General features: G+C 41.5%; 1 pseudogene; it reads left to right on the top strand.

Moving 5' to 3' along the window:
- Positions 1 to 1,653: 1,653 nt before the first annotated feature.
- On the top strand, positions 1,654 to 21,350 carry LOC120018631 (annotated as a pseudogene).
- Positions 21,351 to 21,353: the final 3 nt, after the last annotated feature.

Genomic DNA, 21,353 nt, shown 5'->3' with positions numbered 1-21,353 from the left:
ACAATTACTTACTTGATTCTGGGCAGCTTTTAGCAAAGTGCAGAAATGCATTCTTGTCAACAAGTCTGTGGCTATACACTACCGGTCAAAAGTTTTAGAACACCTACTCATTCAAGGGTTTTTCTTTATTTTTTACTATTTTCTACATTGTACAATAATAGTGAAGACATCAAAACTATGAAATAACACATATGGAATCATGTAGTAGCCAAAACAGTGTTAAACAAATTAAAATATATTTTCTATTTGAGATTCCTCAAATAGCCACCCTTTGCCTCGTGACAGCATTGCATATTCTTTCCATTCTCTCAACCAGCTTCATGAAGTAGTCACCTGGAATGCATTTCGATTAACAGGTGTGTATCACATTTTAGGGAAGACCCAGATGCAGACAGTGTCGAAGTAACAAAAGTTTATTACTAGAACAGGGGGCAGGCAAAATGACAGGTCAAGGGCAGGCAGAGGTCAGTAATCCAGATCAGAGTCCAAAAAGTACAGAACGGCAGGCAGTCTCAGGGTCATGGCAAGCAGAGGTCAATAATCTAGTGTGGTGGGGCAAGGTTCAGTACGGCAGGCAGGATCATGGCAGGCAGAATGGTCAAAACCGTGAAAACAGGAACTATAGAAAAGACAGTCACAAGGGGAAAACCGCTGGTAGGCTTGACGAACAAAACAAACTGGCAACAGACAAACAGAGAACACAGGTATAAATACACAGGGGATAATGAGGGGAGATGGGAGACACCTGGTGGGGGGTTGAGACAAGCACAAAGACAGGTGAAACAGATCAGGGTGTGACAGTGTGCCTTGTTAAAAGTTAATTTAGTGTGGGGGGGGGTCTACATGGTGGGGGGGTCTGGGTTGGGGGGGGGGGGGGTCTACAGAAGATAGCCCTATTTGGTTAAAGACCAAGTCCATATTATTTCAAGAACTTTGAACGTTTCTTCAAGTGCAGTCGCAAAAACCATCAATAGCTATGATGAAACTGGCTCTCATGAGGACCACAACAGGAATGGAAGACCCAGAGTTACCTCTGCTGCATAGGATAAGTTCATTACCAGCCTCAGAAATTGCAGCCCAAATAAATGCATCACGGAGTTCAATTAACAGACACATCTCAACATCAACTGTTCAGAGGAGACTGTGTGAATCAGGCATTCATGGTCAAATTGCTGCAAAGAAACCACTACTAAATGACACCAAGAAGAAGAAGAGACTTGCTTGGGCCAAGAAACACCAGCAATGGACATTAGACCGATGGAAATCTGTCCTTTAGTTTGATGAGTCCAAATTGGAGATTTTTGGTTCCAACCAGCAGTGTCTTTGTGAGACGCTGTGTGGGTGAATGGATGATCTCCGCATGTGTGGAGATCATGGTAGCCATTCCTGCAGTAATCCAGGCAGGCTCGGAGGTCAAGCTTTGTGCCAGCCTTCTGCAGCCCAACGAGACCCTGGTAATGACCATATCTCTGATCGCCAATGGACAGAACAAAATACTTCTCCAAGAGAGTTCTGACCAAGAGTTTCACCGCTGCTTTCAGTTTCAGGTCAGCCCAGCATTGGTCGACATCCAGAACCATTCAATAAGAGTGTACTGTAGTTCTCAGATTTGTGGTGCGTCTCTTAATTTTAGTTCTCACCAACTGAGCCGCACAGGACCTTATGTTAATGCTTCATTGTCTTGCTGATAAGCCCCTCGTGGAGAGTGATGAAGTGCACACGTTTAAAGTGGAGGTTCGAGGTGAAGCGTTTCTATCGACAGAGGAGAGAAAGGTCATGATTAAACCCTACAGTCTGATGACATTTGTCCAAACAGATAAACCAATCTACAACCCGGGACACACAGGTAATTTTACACAGAGCCCGTACTTAATTAGTCTGCTTGCTAAGAAACAGGACAATTAGGTGGTATCATGTTTCTATGATGGGTTGCTCTGTCATCACATGTTGCTCCTAAGAGACACCTGCAACAGCACATCATAAAGATAAAATCCACCGTGTTCACTGAGGATATGTACACTGGAGTTTGAACCAACATACCACATGTTGTAAGGTGTTCCTCTCCTGGACATATCATTGGGTATCGATAGTGTAAATAGTTTCAGTAAAATTGCAGTGCCGTTTTTCCTTTATCTGCAATTGATTGAATTGGGGCCTTAGTACCAACAGTGTAAAATATTATCCAGAGTAGCTGTCAAACGTTTGTCTTCCAAAATTCTGGTAACTTTCCCTAAAATCCCTGCTTTTCCAGAAATCCCAGTTGAACGATTCCTGGTATCTGGAAATCCTTCAAAATGATGCTTCTAGAGCTCTCATTGAGTGCTTGTCTTTGTCTTTTCTTTGTCTTTTTACAGTGCAGTTTAGAGTCATCACCTTGGATACCAGTTTTAGCCCTGTCAATCAGCTGGTGAGTGTTGAAAATGTGAAACATTGAATATTGAAAACAATGACTTATTTGGTCTTCCTTTAGAATGGTTTCTCCACTATTTCAAACAAAAAGACAGATACAGAGGAATCACAAGGATCACAACATCATAATACTGTGTGACGGGTTGGGGTTAATGCCCTGCGATAGACGAGCGTCCTGTCCAGGCTGCCTCAAGCTACAGAAACAGGAGATGGGCTCCTGCCCCATAGACAAGGACAAGGATTATTATGTACAATATACTGTAAAATCTTCTTTTAAACTAGCTACCACATGTCATACACATCTCATTTGTACTTCATGAACAATAAGGCTTTGGAAATGGGAAATGTTTTGAACAACTATTGGGCAAAATCCCAAATCCAAATCTTTAACCAATGTTATCTGTTTGATAAGGCTACACAAACAGTTGAGACACATAGCACTCAGGGCAAACATATTGTACATGTCTGCAGAGGTTCTCTAAGTTAACCTGCGTGGGTGGATTTCAAGGTCCTCAAACATTCGCCACAAGTCATGGTGTTTTCCACTCATATAGGTCAGATTGGAATGTATAGGAGTTTCTTCCTGAGATTGAATTAATCTATTGCAAAAGCGACATGTTATGTTTAATTTAAGAAACAAAGCCAAGCATCTGCCTAGTTCCTATAGTTGACAGTTTTGCTCCTCTTTTAATTTGGGGGGAATTTGAGAGTTATTCATAAAACATTAACCAGTCTTTTGTCTTTCCTTTCACAGTACAACATTGTGGAACTGCAGGTAAGACCCTTATTAGTCTATCAATGTATGATGACTCACTGTAAATACTAGTACATTATAAGACAATGACTCCACCAGCTAGGTACTGTAGGTCATCATTAATTTCTACATGGCAGTTACCAGAAGACTCCCTATCAGCTTTATGTGATCACATCTGGGCCACCTTCAGCAAGCAAACTTCAGAACGTTGCAGATAGAAATGTCATGAATAGAGCTGATGTGACTCTTTACTCTTCATGTCAGACAGGCATGTTTGGCCTACATAACATCATTTGTATCTGAACGTTCCACAATTTTGTGCCCTGCTAAACGTGTCCCTTGTTCTATGAACCAACAGGATGTTCATCAGAACAGGATTGGACAGTGGGTCAATACTACATCCAGTGGCAACATTCTGCAGCTTTCTTACCCCCTGAACTCTGAAGCACCCGTAGGATCCTATGCTATTGTAGTGTGGATTGGTGAAACAAAATATACCATCGCTTCAAGGTAGAAAAGTATGGTAAGTAGAGCTTCTTTATTTGACCTTTCATGCTAGGTAATATTATGGATCTGGAAGTTGAATCAATGCATCACATTTCTGGAACATTCATGAGTTGCCTGCTGTTCTCTTATCTCTAGTTTTGCCAAAGTTTGAGATCAAAATGAACCTCACTGATGAGATCAGCGTTGTTCAAGAGGAGTATAAAGTAGAAGTGTGTGCAACATGAGTCAACACTATATCTGTTCTGTAATGCACTGTAGTTACAAGAAAATGTGGAACTCCACCAAATGTCACTGTCCAATTATGCTCAAGCTGATCGGGATTCAAATACTATTTTCAGTATTTACATTACTTTCACTAAATTTCAAAGTAAGTATCTGGATATTTCTTTCGGAGAAAATACAAGTATCTTGAATTGTAACGGCCGTCGTATGAAGAAGGTGTGGACCAAAGCGCAGCGTGGGAAGTGTTCATGATTATTTATTTTTAAAAACTGAACACTGAGACAAAATAACAAAATGTAACAACACGAAACAGTTCTGTCTGGTGAAGACACAAAAACAGAAAACAACTACCCACAAAGCATCGGTGGGGAAAAGCTACCTAAGTATGGTTCTCAATCAGAGACAACGATAGACAGCTGCCTCTGATTGAGAACCACACCCGGCCAAACAACAAAGAAATACAAAACATAGAAAATTAACATAGAATGCCCACCCAAATCACACCCTGACCAAACCAAAATAGGGACATAAAAAGCTCTCTACGGTCAGGGCGTGAAATGAATATTGGAATGCACAGCGAATCAGGAAAGTAATCAGACCCCTTGACTTTTCCCACATTTTTTTACATTACAGCCTTATTCTAAAAATGGATTAAATAGTATTTTTCCCTCCTATATCTACACACAGTGGTGTAAGTACTTAAGTAAAAATACTTTAAAGTACTACTTAAGTCGTTTTGGGGGGTATCTGTACTTTCCTTTACTCTTTATATATTTGACTACTTTAACTTTTACTTCACTACATTCCTTAAGAAAATACTGTACTTTTTACTCCATACATTTTCCATGACACCCAAAAGTACTAGTTACATTTTCAATGCTTAGCAGGACAGGAAAATAGTTCAATTCACACACTTATTCACTGAACATCCCTGGTCATCCGTATTACCTCTGTTCTGGCGGACTCACTAAACACACATACTTTTTTTGTAAATTATGTCTAAATGTTGTAGTGTGCATGTTGCTTTCCATAAATTCATAAAATGGTGCCATCTGGTTTGCTTAATTTAAGGAATTTGAAATGATTCATACTTTTACTTTTTAAACTTAAGTATATTTTAAACTAAATACTTTTAGACTTTTACTGAAGTAGAATTTTGCTGGGTGACTTTTACTTTTACTTTAGTCATTTTCTATTAAGGTATCTTTACTTTTACTCAAGTATGACAGTTGGGTACTTTTTCCACCACTGAGAATACCTCATAATGAGATAGCAAAAACAGGTTTTTAGACATTTTTGCAAATTTATAATAAAAAAAAAAAACTGAAATATCACATTTATATAGGTGTTCAGACCCTTTACTCAGTACTTTGTTTCAGCACCTTTGGCAGCATTTACAGTCTCGAGTCTCTCCCATTCTTCCCTGCAGATCCTCTCAGGTTCTGTCAGGTTGGATAGGGAGCTGCACAGCTATTTTCATGTCTCTCCAGAGATGTTCGCTCGGGTTCAAGTCCAGGCTCTGTGTCACGACTTCCACCGAACTCGGTCCCTCTCCTTGTTCGGGCGGCGTTCGGCGGTCGACGTCACCGGTCTTCTAGCCATCGCCGATCCACCTTTCATTTTCCATTTGTTTTGTCTTGTCTTCCCACATACCTGGTTTCAATTCCATTATTACATGTTGTGTATTTAACCCACTGTTTCCCCCATGTCCTTGTCCGGAATTGTTTATTGAAGTGCTTGTGCACGTTATGCTGGTGTGTAACGGTTTTGTTTACCCATTGATTTATTGTTCTGTTTACGGTGGTTTTTGTTTATTAAACTGTGCCGTTGTAAAACAGTTTTTGCTCTCCTGCGCCTGACTTCTCTGCCGCCAGTACGCACCCCCTACACTCTGGCTGGGCCACTCAAGGACATTCAGAGACTTGTCCAGAAGCCACTCCTGCATTGTCTTGGCTGTGTGCTTAGGGTTGTTGTCCTGTTGGAAGGTGAAACTTCGCCCCAGTCTGAGATCCTGAATAGTCTCCCAGTCCCTGCCACTGAAAAACATCCCCACAGTATGATGCTGCCACCACCATGCTTCACCGTAGGGATGGTGCCAGGTTTCCTCCAGACGTGACGCTTGGCATTCAGGCAAAACAGTTCAATCTTGGTTTCATCAGCCAAGAGAATCTTGTTTCTCATGGTCTGAGAGTCCTTTAGGTGCCTTTTGGCAAACTTTGGCAAACTCCAAGCGGGCTGTCATGTGCCTTTTTACTGAGGAAGGGCTTCCGTCTGGCCACTCTACCATAAAGGGCTGATTGGCGTTGTGCTGCAGAGATGGTTGTCCTTCTGGGAGGTTCTACCATCACCATAGATGAACTCTGGAGTTCTGTCAGAGTGACCATCGAGTTACCTGACCAAGGCCCTTCTCTCCCGATTGCTCAGTTTGGCCGGGCGGCCATTTCTAGGAAGAATCTTGGTGGTTCCAAACTTCTTCCATTTAAGAATGATGGAGGCCACTGTGTTCTTGCTGCAGACATTTTTTGGTTCCCTTCCCCAGATCTGGGCCTCGAAAAAATCCTATCACAGAGCTCTACGGACAATTCCTTTGACCTCATGACTAGGATTTTGCTCTGACATGCCCTGTCAACTTGTGCGATCTTGTAAAGACTTGTGGAATCTTTTTTTTGTATGCCTTTCCAACTCATGTCGAATCAATTTCAATACTTCATGCATTTGCACCCAGGTCTGTTTGGTCCTAGGGATATTTGAAATAATGTATTTGGAAACTAGTATTTGAAAATAGTTCAAATAGAAGTAGTTAATTTGCACATATTATTTGAAAATACTAAAATACACAGAAAATGTGTATTTAAATACAAATACTTAAATATGCATTTATTTGAACCCAGGTCTGCGCTAATGATAAATGCTAATTGAAGAACTACAATGTAACTGCTCAATGTCATAAACTGTTCCTATGAGGCCCTGAGACTTTGGGACACGTTTAGGATTTACATGAACAGCTGGGCCTGTATTCATAAAGCATCTCAGTGAAGGATTGGTGACTTACACTCTTAGAAAAAAGGTTTCCAAAAAGATTCTTCAGCTGTCCCCAAAGGAGAACGCTTTTGGGTTCCATGTAAAACTCTCTGCGGAAAGGGTTCTACATAGAACCCAAAGGGTTCTACCTGGAACAAAAAGGGTTCTCAAAGGGTTCTCATATGGGGACAGCCGAAGAACCCTTTTAGGTTCTAGAAAGCACCTTTTTTTATAAGACTGTAGGATCAGGTCTCCCCCTGTCCATGTAACCTTGTTCATTGTGATCCAAAATTTTAAACTGATCCTAGATCAGCACTCACACACCGAGAGTCTTTATGAATGCAGGTCTAAATTCATTGTTGAAAACACTTGACTAAAAGCCTGCAGGTATAATGAATTACAAATATGCATGTATGAGCCTTTATAATATCTCTTATGAGGTTTATAATATACTTTCTATAGGAAATGTATGATGTTTTATGTTTTTTATGTGTTTTATTATGAAATAAAATCAGATACGCTTATGGGCAGCCTGTACCTGGTAAAGCAGAGGTAGAGTTGTGCCAACCCTTAGGGCACAATGTATTGATACCAATAGGAATTGATGAGAGAAATCCAGAAGGAGTTCCTGATTATACACCCCCCTGCCATAAAGAGTCAATAGAGGTCTGTATGCTTTCCTGAAGAAACTATGTTCACTTCAACAAGACACCTAGCTCTGAAATGTCAGTCTACTTTGTGTCTTTTTAATATACTGTAATCCATCACTTTCTCTATGATCATCATTTGTCTGTGGTTGGAGAGGAGTCCAATGGACAGTCTTGGTACTGCCAGTTTCTCCCTCAACACAACCAGTATGCCCAAAGAGAATATTAACCTCATAGTAAGTATGATTCCTTCTAGGTTTTGAAAGACTCTGAGACTCTAAAGATTCTTTATGCTCATTTCCAAATTACCACCTTGACCCTACCCTCTAGGGTCTATCATGCTCTTGTGGAGATCTGAGAAGATTCCATTGGTATAATAAGCAATATGGTGAAACTTCCACCTAGCCTATCAGAGTGCAAGGTGGAGCTCTAAGGGTCGATTTTGGATTGGGTCTTTAGTTGTACTCTCTCTCTCTTCTGTTGATTTCCAGGTTAGCAACACACCTCAAGTGGAGAACATTAGATACAGGATCCCCTATTTCAAAAGAGGGCAACACAAACTCTCACTGATCCAGCCCACTGCCCCTCACAGTAAAACATCCAGCTCTCTTGCTATTCAGAAGATGGAAAACCCACTGGCATGTTGGGAGGAAGTGTCAATCACCATCCAGTATGCCATCGTAGGGGAGACTGTCCCAAAGGGCTCAGTGGATGTCATCTACCTGGTGAGTAGAACCAGGAACAAGTTGTGACAACCTGCAAACCCAGGGTGAGTCCAAAATGGCACCCTATTCTCTAGTGTGCTACTTTTGACCAGGGTCATTTCAGACAGTCCCAACATCTCATCTTCAAAGGAAGGATGTCTCTATACAACACCAGTACTTCTCATCATATTCTTGCTGACTTGATGGGATAACCGGGACAAGTGTTTTACCCTTTCCCTCCTCCAGGCCTTATCCAGAGGGGTGATAGTTCAGCATGGACACATGAATCTTACCGTGCAGCACGGGAGTCCTGGTGAGGGAGTTTCATTAAGTAATTATGAACCTACTGGAAGGTGCTTGATGACAATGACAGTGACATGCTCTTGCGTTACAGCAACTGGGGGTGAAGTTACTTTGAAGTTGGCAGTGGTTCCGGAGATGGCGCCTGTGGTACAGGTCCTTGTGTACAGTATGCTACCCAGTGAGACTGTGGGCATGCTTCTTCGTGTGTTATACCCTCTGACTTCTGCACATCACAAACATACTATGTTCATTTTATGGAAGGTATAAATAGTGTCAAGTATTTCCATGCACATAGATATCATTCCTTGTATAAAGGTGTATAATGTACACTTATGTATGTCATGTGCACCAGGTGTCGGTGGAGTTCTCACCCTCACAAGCAGTTCCAGGGGAGGAGAACACCCTGCAGTTCTCGGCCCAGCCCGGCTCCCTCTGTGGCCTCGGTGCTGTGGACCAGAGTTTTCACATCATGGAGCTTGTTTGAGCCTAAAAAGCAAATGTAGAGGCTACTATTTGAGACTACTAAGCCCATGAAACCGGTCCGCAAAAATATTGATATGTTTACCAAGCTTAGATAAGACCATGTGGACCTCTGCTCATCTCTCGTTGCCTCTCTTTCGCCCTGGTACATGTTTGTTTTTATTTTTTGTCAACATACCTCTTCAGTGTCATTCAGTCAATTTTTTCATCACTTGCTGCCCCACATGAAAAAAACCTTTGGTTTACTATAGAATAATATAGTACATACATATAATTCTGTAGTACACTGGAGAATACTATACTATACTACACATACTATTACTATACTACACACTGTAGTTTCCCTCAATCATGTGAAGTACTTAATATAGAATGTTGTAGAATACTGTCATATTATCCGCAAAATAACACTAGTAAATACTATAGTAATGTCCACAAAAACACAGTAATCCACCAAAACACAACACTTTTTTTAACTATAGGAAATACTACAGTATTTTATTAGCATATACACTGCCAATTCCCCTCCCCCATGTCACAATTTGTGCCACCCATAAGTGAGAAACCTATAGGCCAAGTATATACCATACATTGTGTTCCTTACAGGTTATGGATAAGAGCTGAAGCTTTGAATTATCTGTTCAGACCCCAGACCTTTCCTTGAAAATGTGCTTTTGCAGTATTTCTTCAGTAGGTTTCCTGAAGGGGAAAGCCTCTACTTGTATGTCAAAGATACTAAAACAAAAATACTACAGTATATACGACAGTAATGTAAGCAAAAACACTACAGTAAATTAGTATAGTACAGTCTGCAAAAACACAACATTGTATATATTACAGTATACTACAATCCGCAAAAACACTACATTAATTACTATGGTTTTAGTTTACTACAGTATTTATTCTATAGTTAAATGTAAATACTTCAGTATACTACAGAAACACTACAGTGAATACTACAGTAAAGTCAGTAAAAATACTATAGTGAATACTATAGTATTTATAGCATAGTATATTACTATTTTGTTTTACGTTTGTATACGTGGGGCATGATGATGTCAGCTCTTTTTCAATACAAATGCACTATCTTGATTACATATGCATGACACATTGCAAATATACTATGCATATTATGCATAAAACTGACCAAATGTAATCAGCATTTGTATGGGGTATGGTGACCGTTGGCTCAACTTACCCCATGGCCATTGACTAAGTTACCCCAAAGCCAACATTTTGACTATATTAGCGAACACAGCTACATGGGTGCACTTTCAGAGGCATTCTGCCTGGCTCCTGGCGGCTTTGGCCTGGCTCCTCCAGTGGAGCTCACTGTCTTCCAGCCCTTCTTCCTGGAACTCAACCTGCCCTACTCCATCATCTGTGGAGAGCACTTTGGGCTGAAGGCCACTGTGTTTAACTAGATGTCCAAGTGCATCATGGTACGACACTGCATCATTATCGTTTCTTGAGTTGTTTCTTGAGTTGTTTTTAAACTCTTGTATTTTGTTTTGTTGCAGTTTGTCTAGTCAGTGTTTATTTTGTATTTCTTTTTTACACCCAATGTATCAGTCTTGGGTTTTCCATGTTATCTTACAAGTGTTCCTATTTGGCAGGTTTCTGTGACTCCAGCTCACTCCTTAGACTACACTCTCACACCCTTGAAGGATGTCCAGTACTCATCATGCTTGTGTGCCAATGGACGAAAGACCTTCAGTTGGACGATGGCACCCTCTATCCTGGGTAAATCACCAGTCTTCATTCAACCGTTCAAACAGCAGAATGGATGTCACCCTGAGTTGTGTACTCTGTCACCATTTTGGATGTTGTGTAACCTGTACTGCACTCTGTCTGTCAATGTGTGTGTAGGGATTTTGAATGTGTCCATTATTGCAGAAGCTGTCCAGTCCCATTCTGTGTGTGACAATGAGATTGTGAACGTACTGGAGAGAGGACACATCGAATGTTCACTTTGATTGAACTGATACTCTTCATTCATCTTATCATCTGTATGTCTACAGCAGAAGCTCTGACAGAGGAGGTGGAATTGAACTGCAACTCCCCAAGAATGTGGTGGATGGATCTGATGGAATTTCCCTCTCAGTCCTGGGTAAAATAAACCATTGTACTATTTAGAGAGGCTTGGGGAGTTTAGATAGGAGTTGTGGTGGGAAAAGCAACCTTTCTCCAATGATAATGCTGCTGTTCGCTAAAGAGGACAGTATTACAGAAGTCCCATGTTTACCTGTAGGTGACATCTTGGGTCGGGCCCTCAAGAACCTGGATGGACTGTTGCTGATGCCGTATGGGTGTGGAAAGCAGAATATGGCCCTCCTCGCCCCCAATATCTACATCCTGGAGTACCTGAGGAACACAGGGCAGCTCACCCCAGCCATTCGAGACACGGCCACCAAGTTCCTCACTTGTGGTATGAGAGGTCCTCAAAATATGGGTCATACAGGGCTGGATTTGTCCAATAGGAGCCCTTTGTTTTTGTTTTCCATTGAAGAACCTTTGAAAACGTTTTGTCACAGTGACTACGACCCTGCTATCATGTAAATGACAGAGCTACACTATAACCTGTCTGGCCCAGGCGTTCCGCTAGCGGAACTCCTCCCACATTCCACTGAAAAGGCAGAGCGCGAAATTCAAAAAATCTTTTTTAGAAATATTTAACTTTCACACATTAACAAGTCCAATACAGCAAATGAAAGATACACATCTTGTGAATCCAGTCAACATGTCCGATTTTTTAAATGTTTTACAGCGAAAACAGCACGTATATTTATGTTAGCTCACCACCAAATACAAAGAAGGACAGACATTTTTCACAGCACAGGTAGCATGCACAAAGCCAACCTAACTAACCAAGAACCAACCAAACTAACCAAGAAACAACTTCATCAGATGACAGTCTTATAACATGTTACACAATAAATCTATGTTTTGTTCGAAAAATGTGCATATTTGAGGTATAAATCAGTTTTACATTGCAGCTACCATCACAGCTACTGTCAAAAATAGCACCGAAGCTCATACTCATCATAAAACATTTCTGAAAAATGCATCGTGTACAGCAAATGAAAGACAAGCATCTTGTGAATCCAGCCAATATTTCAGATTTTTTAAGTGTTTTACAGCGAAAACACAATATAGCATTATATTAGCTTACTACAATAGCCTACCACACTTCCGCATTCATTCATCAAGGCACGTTAGCGATAGCAATAGGCACGTTAGCGTTAGCGAATAAACCAGCAAAAGATATTAATTTTCACTAACCTTCATAAACCTTCCTCAGATGACAGTCCTATAACATCAGGTTATACATACACTTATGTTTTGTTCGAAAATGTGCATATTTAGAGCTGAAATCAGTGGTTATCCATTATGCTAACGTAGCTTCTTTTTCCCAGAATGTGCGGATATTTCTATTAGACTCTCACCTATTCTGACCAAATAGCTATTCATAAACATTACAAAAAAATACATGTTGTATAGGAAATGATAGATACACTAGTTCTTAATGCAATCGCAGTGTTAGAATTCTAAAAATATCTTCATTACGACATAAGGCTTATGTTATAGCGAGAGAGTGGCCAAAACCTGGGCGCAAAACTACTAGTACACAGTTCGACAGATATATGAAATAGCATCACAAAATGGGTCCTACTTTTGGTGATCTTCCATCAGAATGTTGTACAATGGGGTCCTTTGTCCAGAACAGTCGTTGTTTGGATTTAGAACATCGTTTTCCCTCTTGAATTAGCAAGCACACTGGCCAAGTGGCGCGAAGCTCTCCATCGTCAACAAACACAGACAACGCAACACGCCTAACGTCCCGAAAAAATGTCAATAATCTAATAAAACTATATTGAAAAAACATACTTTACGATGATATTGTGACATGTATCAAATAAAATCAAAGCCGGAGATAGTAGTCGCCTATAACGACGGCTTTTCAGAAGGCAATTCCAGGTCAATCTTCGCGCTTTCCAGAAAACAGGAAATGGATGACTCGTCGTGCCAAGAGGATATATTCCACCTCAGACCAAGATAAACACTTCATTTCTTCTCTCACTTCCTCTTGACATCTAGGGGAAGGTGTATGACGTGCATGTATACTCATACGTATCATGCCCATTTATAGGCAGGCCCTTGAACAGAGCATCATTTTCAGACTTTCCACTTCCTGGTCAGAAAGTGTGCTGCCAAATGAGTTCTGTTTTACTCACAGACGAAATTCAAACGGTTTTAGAAACTAGAGAGTGTTTTCTATCCAATAGTAATAATAATATGCATATTGTACGAGCAAGAATAGAGTACGAGGCCGTTTAAATTGGGCACGATTTTCCCCCAAAGTGTAAATAGCGCCCTCTATCCTCAACAGGATAAATGGCATCAGAGGCGCAACTTTCTACATTTTAGTCATTTAGCAGAGGATCTTATCCAGAGTGACTTACAGTAGAGCGCATACATTTACATACTTTTTTTCGTACTGGTCCCCCATTGGGGACGGTGGGGACATGTCCCCCACACATTCTGAAATTGTGTTTTATCAATGTAGTGTGATACAAAACGAGGCAACGGTGTGCTATAGGACCATGCGGACGCCTCCGAGCGGTCGGGTAGGCTGTTTGGAGTGTTTATACAACTGTATTAAAATAAATTATTACATTTTGAATTATGTACCCCCCACTTCTAAAACCAAAGTTGCGCCCCTTGATGACATCATGGTGTCTTATCAACAAGTGCATCACTGACCCAATACATGTAGGGACTTCCAGATGTTTTCCCACTGAAATCATTTGATCATGGACCCTATTCCAACTAAACTACTGAAAGAGCAGCTTCCTGTGGTTGGCCCTCCTATGTTGAACATAATAAACGGCTCTCTATCCACCGGATGTGTACCAAACTCACTAAAAGTGGCAGTAATAAAGCCTCTCTTGAAAAAGCCAAACCTTGACCCAGAAAATATAAAAAACTATCGGCCTATATCGAATCTTCCATTCCTCTCAAAAATAAATTAAAAAGCTGTTGTGCAGCAACTCACTGCCTTCCTGAAGACAGACAATGTATACGAAATGCTTCAGTCTGGTTTTAGACCCCATCATAGCACTGAGACTGCACTTGTGAAGGTGGTAAATGACCTTTTAATGGCATCAGACCGAGGCTCTGCATCTGTCCTCGTGCTCCTAGACCTTAGTGCTGCCTTTGATACCATCGATCACCACATTCTTTTGGAGAGATTGGAAACCCAAATTGGTCTACACGGACAAGTTCTGGCCTGGTTTAGATCTTATCTGTCGGAAAGATATCAGTTTGTCTCTGTGAATGGTTTGTCCTCTGACAAATCAACTGTACATTTCGGTGTTCCTCAAGGTTCCGTTTTAGGACCACTATAGTTTTCACTATATATTTTACCTCTTGGGGATGTCTTTTGAAAACATAATGTTAACTTTCACTGCTATGCGGATGACACTCAGCTGTACATTTCAATGAAACACGGTGAAGCCCCAAAATTGCCCTCGCTAGAAGCCTGTGTTTCAGACATAAGGAAGTGGATGGCTGCAAACTTTCTACTTTTAAACTCGGACAAAACAGAGATGCTTGTTCTAGGTCCCAAGAAACAAAGAGATCTTCTGTTGAATCTGACAATTAATCTTGATGGTTGTAAAGTCGTCTCAAAAAAAACTGTGAAGGACCTCGGCGTTACTCTGGACCCTGATCTCTCTTTTGACGAACATATCAAGACTGTTTCAAGGACAGCTTTTTTCCATCTACGTAACATTGCAAAAATCTGAAACTTTCTGTCCAAAAATGATGCAGAAAAATTAATCCATGCTTTTGTTACTTCTAGGTTAGACTACTGCAATGCTCTACTTTCCGGCTACCCGGATAAAGCACTAAATAAACTTCAGTTAGTGCTAAATACGACTGCTAGAATCCTGACTAGAACCAAAAAATGTGATCATATTACTCCAGTGCTAGCCTCCCTACACTGGCTTCCTGTTAAGGCAAGGGCTGATTTCAAGGTTTTACTGCTAACCTACAAAGCATTACATGGGCTTGCTCCTACCTATCTTTCCGATTTGGTCCTGCCGTACATACCTACACGTACGCTACGGTCACAAGACGCAGGCCTCCTAATTGTCCCTAGAATTTCAAAGCAAACAGCTGGAGGCAGGGCTTTCTCCTATAGAGCTCCATTTTTATGGAATGGTCTGCCTACCCATGTGAGAGACGCAGACTCGGTCTCAACTTTTAAGTCTTTACTGAAGACTCATCTCTTCAGTAGGTCATATGATTGAGTGTAATCTGGCCCAGAAGTGTGAGGGTGAACGGAAAGGCTCTGGAGCAACGAACCGCCCTTGCTGTCTCTGCCTGGCCGGTTCCCCTCTCTCCACTGGGATTCTCTGCCCCTAACCCTACTACAGGGGCTGAGTCACTGGCTTACTGGTGCTCTTTCATGCTGTCCCTATGAGGATCTTGAGTGGGTTGAGTCACTTACGTGATCTTCCTGTCTGGGTTGGCGCCCCCCCTTGGGTTGTGCCGTGGCGGAGATCTTTGTGGGCTATACTCGGCCTTGTCCCAGGATGGTAAGTTGGTGGTTGAAGATATCCCTCCAGTGGTGTGGGGGCTGTGCTTTGGCAAAGTGGGTGGGTTTATATCCTTCCTGTTTGGCCCTGTCCGGGGGTATCATCGGATGGGGCCACAGTGTCGCCTGACCCCTCCTGTCTCAGCCTCCAGTATTTATGCTGCAGTAGTTTATGTGTCGGTGGGCTAGGGTCAGTTTGTTATATCTGGAGTACTTCTCCTGTCTTATCAAGTGTAATGTGTGATTTTAATTATGCTCTCTCTAATTATCTATTTCTCTCTTTATTTCTCTCTCTCGGAGGACCTGAGCCCTAGGACCATGCCTCAGGACGACCTGGCATGATGACTTCTTGCTGTCCCCAGTTCACCTGGCCGTGCTGCTGCTCCAGTTTCAACTGTTCTGCCTGCGGCTATGGAACCCTGACCTGTTCACCGGACGTGCTACCTGTCCCAGACCTACTGTTTTCAACTCTCTAGAGACAGCAGGAGCGGTAGAGATACTCTTAATGATCGGCTATGAAAGCCAACTGACGTTTACTCCTGAGGTGCTGACTTGCTGCACCCTCGACAACTCCTGTGATTATTATTATTTGACCATGCTGGTCATTTATGAGCATTTGAACATCTTGGCCATGTTCTGTTATAATCTCCACCCGGCACAGCCAGAAGAGGACTGGCCACCCCTCATAGCCTGGTTCCTCTCTAGGTTTCTTCCTAGGTTTTGGCCTTTCTAGGGAGTTTTTCCTAGCCACCGTGCTTCTACACCTGCATTGCTTGCTGTTTGGGGTTTTAGGCTGGGTTTCTGTACAGTACTTTGAGATATCAGCTGATGTAAGAAGGGCTATATAAATAAATTTGATTTGATCATAGAATATTGAGGCTGCATCCAAAATGGCACCAGGGTTGGGGGCTAACTGATTTCATGTACGTTACCAGCTAAAATATTGTAATCAGATTACAGGTACTTTTGAAAAACTGGATGATTACTTTTAAATTCAGAAAGGATGTTTGCGAAGAAGAAAAAAACACTATTGACACCTTTGTGTTTCTCAATGAAATTCAATTCAGCATTGAAAAAGGCAGAAATGTAAGTTTGTTCCACCTGAATGAGTCTGACCACTAGTCAGCGAAGCCAGAAAAATAAGCCATATTACAACATATGTGTTGTGATAATTATCTTGTTAGCTCTATAACCTGTTAGTTCATATGCCTTGCCACTGTGATATATAGGCCTAAGGCCGAGACAATAATAAGACAGCGGCAGAATAAATTAAACCACACCTTTGTTTCATCACAAAACCGGAGAGCAACCTCTGTCCGGTGAAGTCCACAAAGCATATTGCATGTAACAAACAGTCACATCACCTACAGCATGGTCAAGAAATTGAATGTTTCTGACATTTTCAGACTGGTTAACAACTATTGATTTAGAACCACAGAGTTACTGCAAGTCACAAAGAAAACAGGAGCTGCTTCCACTATTCCAGCACCATTTCAACTTCAACATTTCAACATCATCAAATCACCTATTCTTAATCTAATACAGTGACAAATCAAATATACCAAAAACTATTTAGTCCAATCAACGTAAGCTAAATATGATGTGGCTGTCCATAGTTCTAATTTGTGTGTATGTGTTTGTGCAAGCAGAAAAAACATGTTGACTCACCCTACTTGTAGTGAAACCCCAAGGCCATCCCCCTCTCTTTCATGTTGATTAAACGGTCTATCACTCTGTCATACAGTACACACTTTTAGTTTTTGTTGTCCTAGGCTACCTGGCTAAAACGCTTGCTCACTACCCTAACTTCCTTTCATGGTCAACGATGAGCCAGCTAGTTAACATTAGCCTACATATTGAACTTCCATCCTCTCATGCAGTGGTGGTTCTAGCTTGTATGGCTCCCTGGGCGAACCCCCCCTTCAGCGCCCCCTCCCCCGCCCCCCAAAAAAGCACCATTCTGCATTAACTGTAATTTTTATTTAGACATTCGGAACAACACAAATAAATAATCATAACATTTAAAACTATATAAATATTAACATATATTCAAAAATAAGACACATAAATATCAAAAAGAACTAACAAAAACAAATAGGGAAAAAATGGTGTTGATTTGGCACTCGAGCATAAATACATTACCCATCCCCCAACACTGTCAACCAAGAGTCAAGACTAAACCAACTCACCTTGGTGGTGTGCAGACTGGTTTTATATTATTCTTAACGATTTCACACAAATCAGAAATAAATGCAACAATATGTCTGTGAAACTATATATTCACAGTATTATGAATGAATTGTGGTTTATTTGGTAGCATTTCGTAGCGTTTACTAATTGTATTAGCGCACCTCTAACTTTGTACAGTACTATTTGATAGATTCCCCCGCTCCCCCTGTGGGGAGGCCTGAGGTCAACCTACCCCCGCCACCCTTCCCATCTCGTACTTCTGAGTGGGACACCTTCCCAGGCAGTAGCCTGCCTAGCTCACAAACTAGAATCAGGGCGCCCACTCCGACAAGGTTAATTGACCCACAGTCCCACACGGTGACATGATGTCACTGACGTGACGTGCAAATGAGCTATAGAAAACCGATTGCGCAAATGTCACAATTCCAACATCTTTTGTGCGGGCGCCCTGTGCCACCCCCGGCAGATGCTGCCCTGGGAGGCTGCCCATGTTGCCTATACCTAAATCCGCCACTGCTCTCATGCCTGGGGCACAATGTATGAATTTTTGGTTGGATCTGAATCGCCATTATAATCACTGGCCTGTACGGATAATTAAAAAACACTATCTCCAGCCATGGCTAATTTAGGAAAGGGACAATTTTAGCTAGCTAGCCACCGGAGGACAGCGACACAATTCAAGTTTTTTTCTGTCAATGATGTTTGCTTTTGATGTGATCACATCAAATCAAATCAAATGTTATTGGTCGCATACACATATTTAGCAGATGTTATTGCAGGTATAGCGAAATGCTTGTGTTCCTAGCTCCAACAGTGCAGTAGTATCTAACAATTCACAACAAAACACACAAATCTAAAAGTAAATTAATGGAATAAAAAAAACTATACCTATTAGGAGGAGCAATGTCAGAGTGGCATTTACTAGAATACAGCAGAATACAGTATATACATTCATTAGTAAAATAGGAGTTAAACATTATAAAAGTGGCCAGTGATTCCATGTCTATGTACATAAGGCAGCAACTTCTAAGGTGCAGGGTTGAGTAATCAAGTGGTAGCTGGCTATTGACAGTGACTAAGTTCAGTTCAGGGTACTGGGTGTAGGCCGACTAGTGATGGCTATTTAACAGTCTGATGGCCTTGAGATAGAAGCTGTTTTTCAGTCTTTTGGTCCCAGCTTTGATGTACATGTACTGACCTCACCTTCTGGATGACAATAGGGTGAACAGGCCGTGGCTCGGGTGGTTGATGTCCTTGATGATCTTTTTGGCCTTCCTGTGACATCAGGTGATGGAAATGTGGAAATGTGCCCCTGGTGATGCGTTGGGCAGACCACACCACCCTCTGGAGAGCCCTGAAGTTGCAGTGCAGTTGACGTACCAGGCGGGGATACAGTCCAACAGGATACTCTCAATGGTGCATCTGTAAAAGTTTGTACGTGTCTTAGGGGACAAGCCAAATTTCTTCAGCCTCCTGAGGTTGAAAAGGCGTGTGAGTCAACCATTTCATATCGTCAGTGATGTCTATGCCGAGGAACTTGAAGCTTTTCACCTTCTCCACTGCAGTCTCGTCGATGTGGATGGGGGTCTGCTCCCTCTGCTGTCTCCTGAAGTCCACGATCAGCTCCTTTGTTTTGTTGTAGTTGGTGTGAAGCCAAATCCAAACTGGCTTCCCTTGACACTTCTTTTGGTGCGCCAGGACCATTCACAGTTGAGCTCACTCAGTTTAGTTCAACGCTGATTGTCTGTTATTTTATTTAAAAACTTATCAAGGGAGGCCAGATGCTCGCTGACTTACATTGCATTCAATGCTGCGGGTGGCAACAATGTCATACTCTTTTTGACCAGACAGCATCAGATAGGCTATATACACATAAAGGGGAGCTGTTTAGCTCGCTTGGATGCTTTCTCTGGTGAGATACATTCAGCCTCTTGCAAATTGAGAGAACATTATGAAGCACGGAGAGATCAAAGGTACGTTTTATATGTATTTTTTCTTTTTTGGTCAATTTTTTGGGGAAACCTGGCTTCCATTGGCACCCATGAATAAATGCCACTGGACCAATATGATGACACCATATGCGTTTGATGGATCCTTTTTTTTCTTCTTCTAATGCCTCTTAAATGGAAAGTAATCTGAAATGTTTGGTCATCCAAAATGTACGTTACTGATTACAATTTTGGACAGGTAACTAGTAACTGATTACCTTTAGAAAGTAACCTACCAAACCTTACCTATTTCCTACAGGGCTCGGGGAACACCGGGTGAGTATTGTTTTTTTCACTTACTGGTTAACACATAATTATGTCTGTTTCAAGGAAGTATTAACCAATCAAATGGCATTGTCTCTGGCATGGATGTGGATGTGTCATATGTTAACATGAGCAATCATTGCAAGTAATGTCAAGCTCTAAATCATGTTTATGACAACCTTATGTGGGTATTATGACGGGACAGTCAAATCAAGTTCTCTTTTCTCAGGCTGGCTGCTTTTGTTTTGAGATCCTTTGGCAAAGCAAAGTCTTTCATTTATATTGACCCGGTAAAAATTGAGCAATCCAAGACTTGGTTGGAACGTCAACAAGGCAAACATGGCTGTTTCGTCAGATTGGGGAAACTCTTTAACAACAGAATGAAGGTATTTATATTGATAACAAACTGATAGAAGATGGTAGAAGATGTCGTTTTACGTCTCGTCAGACCAGCCATAAATTTGGGAATGATGATTTCTACAGAATTGTATCAGGCTACAGTTTACACATGTTTTAGTATTTAACATATTGTTTTGTAGGGTGGGGTGACAGATGAAGTCACACTGACGGCCTACATCACGTCTTCAATGCTGGAGCTCAACATGTCAGTGTCGGTACGTAGCATCTCCACATAACCATTGTTTCTCACTTCAACAACGTCCATTTACAGGAAACTGGTTTAAACTCCTGCATGAAGTCTGTTGTATACATCTTATGTCAACTGTCATTTAGATATTCTAAAATGTAGTGAGTTGTGTATTCATTTAATTCACTGTGAAAGTATTTTTTCTCAGAAAGTAGCCTATGAACAAGCATAGAAATAGCTGTTACTGTAAGCAGATCGGAATGGTACTGTGCTGTTAAAACTGATAGTCAGTTTAGTTATAATACTGTAAACTGAAAAACTAAAAGTGCTCCAGCATGAATGTGTTTAGCCGGATCCCAGATCTGTTTGTATTACCTTGCCAGAACAAACAGATCTGGGACCAGGCTAACATGTCTCTTAATGTGCTGCTCTGTTATTTTGTGCTCCAGGATCCTGTTGTGTACAGCAGCTTGTCTTGCCTGAGGAACTCCGCCAGTGATTTGTCCAACACTTACACTACTGCTCTGCTGGCCTACACCTTTACCCTGGCAGGGGACATGGAGACCCGGGCCCAGCTTCTGCAGCACCTGGACACGATCGCATTACAAGAAGGTGAGACATGTCATAGTCCAAGATCTGTTTGTGGTGTCTTGCCTTGATTGAGCTTACCTGGGCAA

The sequence above is a fragment of the Salvelinus namaycush genome, chromosome 23 (assembly GCF_016432855.1).
Source record: "Salvelinus namaycush isolate Seneca chromosome 23, SaNama_1.0, whole genome shotgun sequence".
Taxonomy (NCBI): Eukaryota; Metazoa; Chordata; class Actinopteri; order Salmoniformes; family Salmonidae; genus Salvelinus; species Salvelinus namaycush.
The sequence above is the reverse complement of the archived record's forward strand: the minus strand, read 5'-3'. Positions and strand labels throughout refer to the sequence as shown.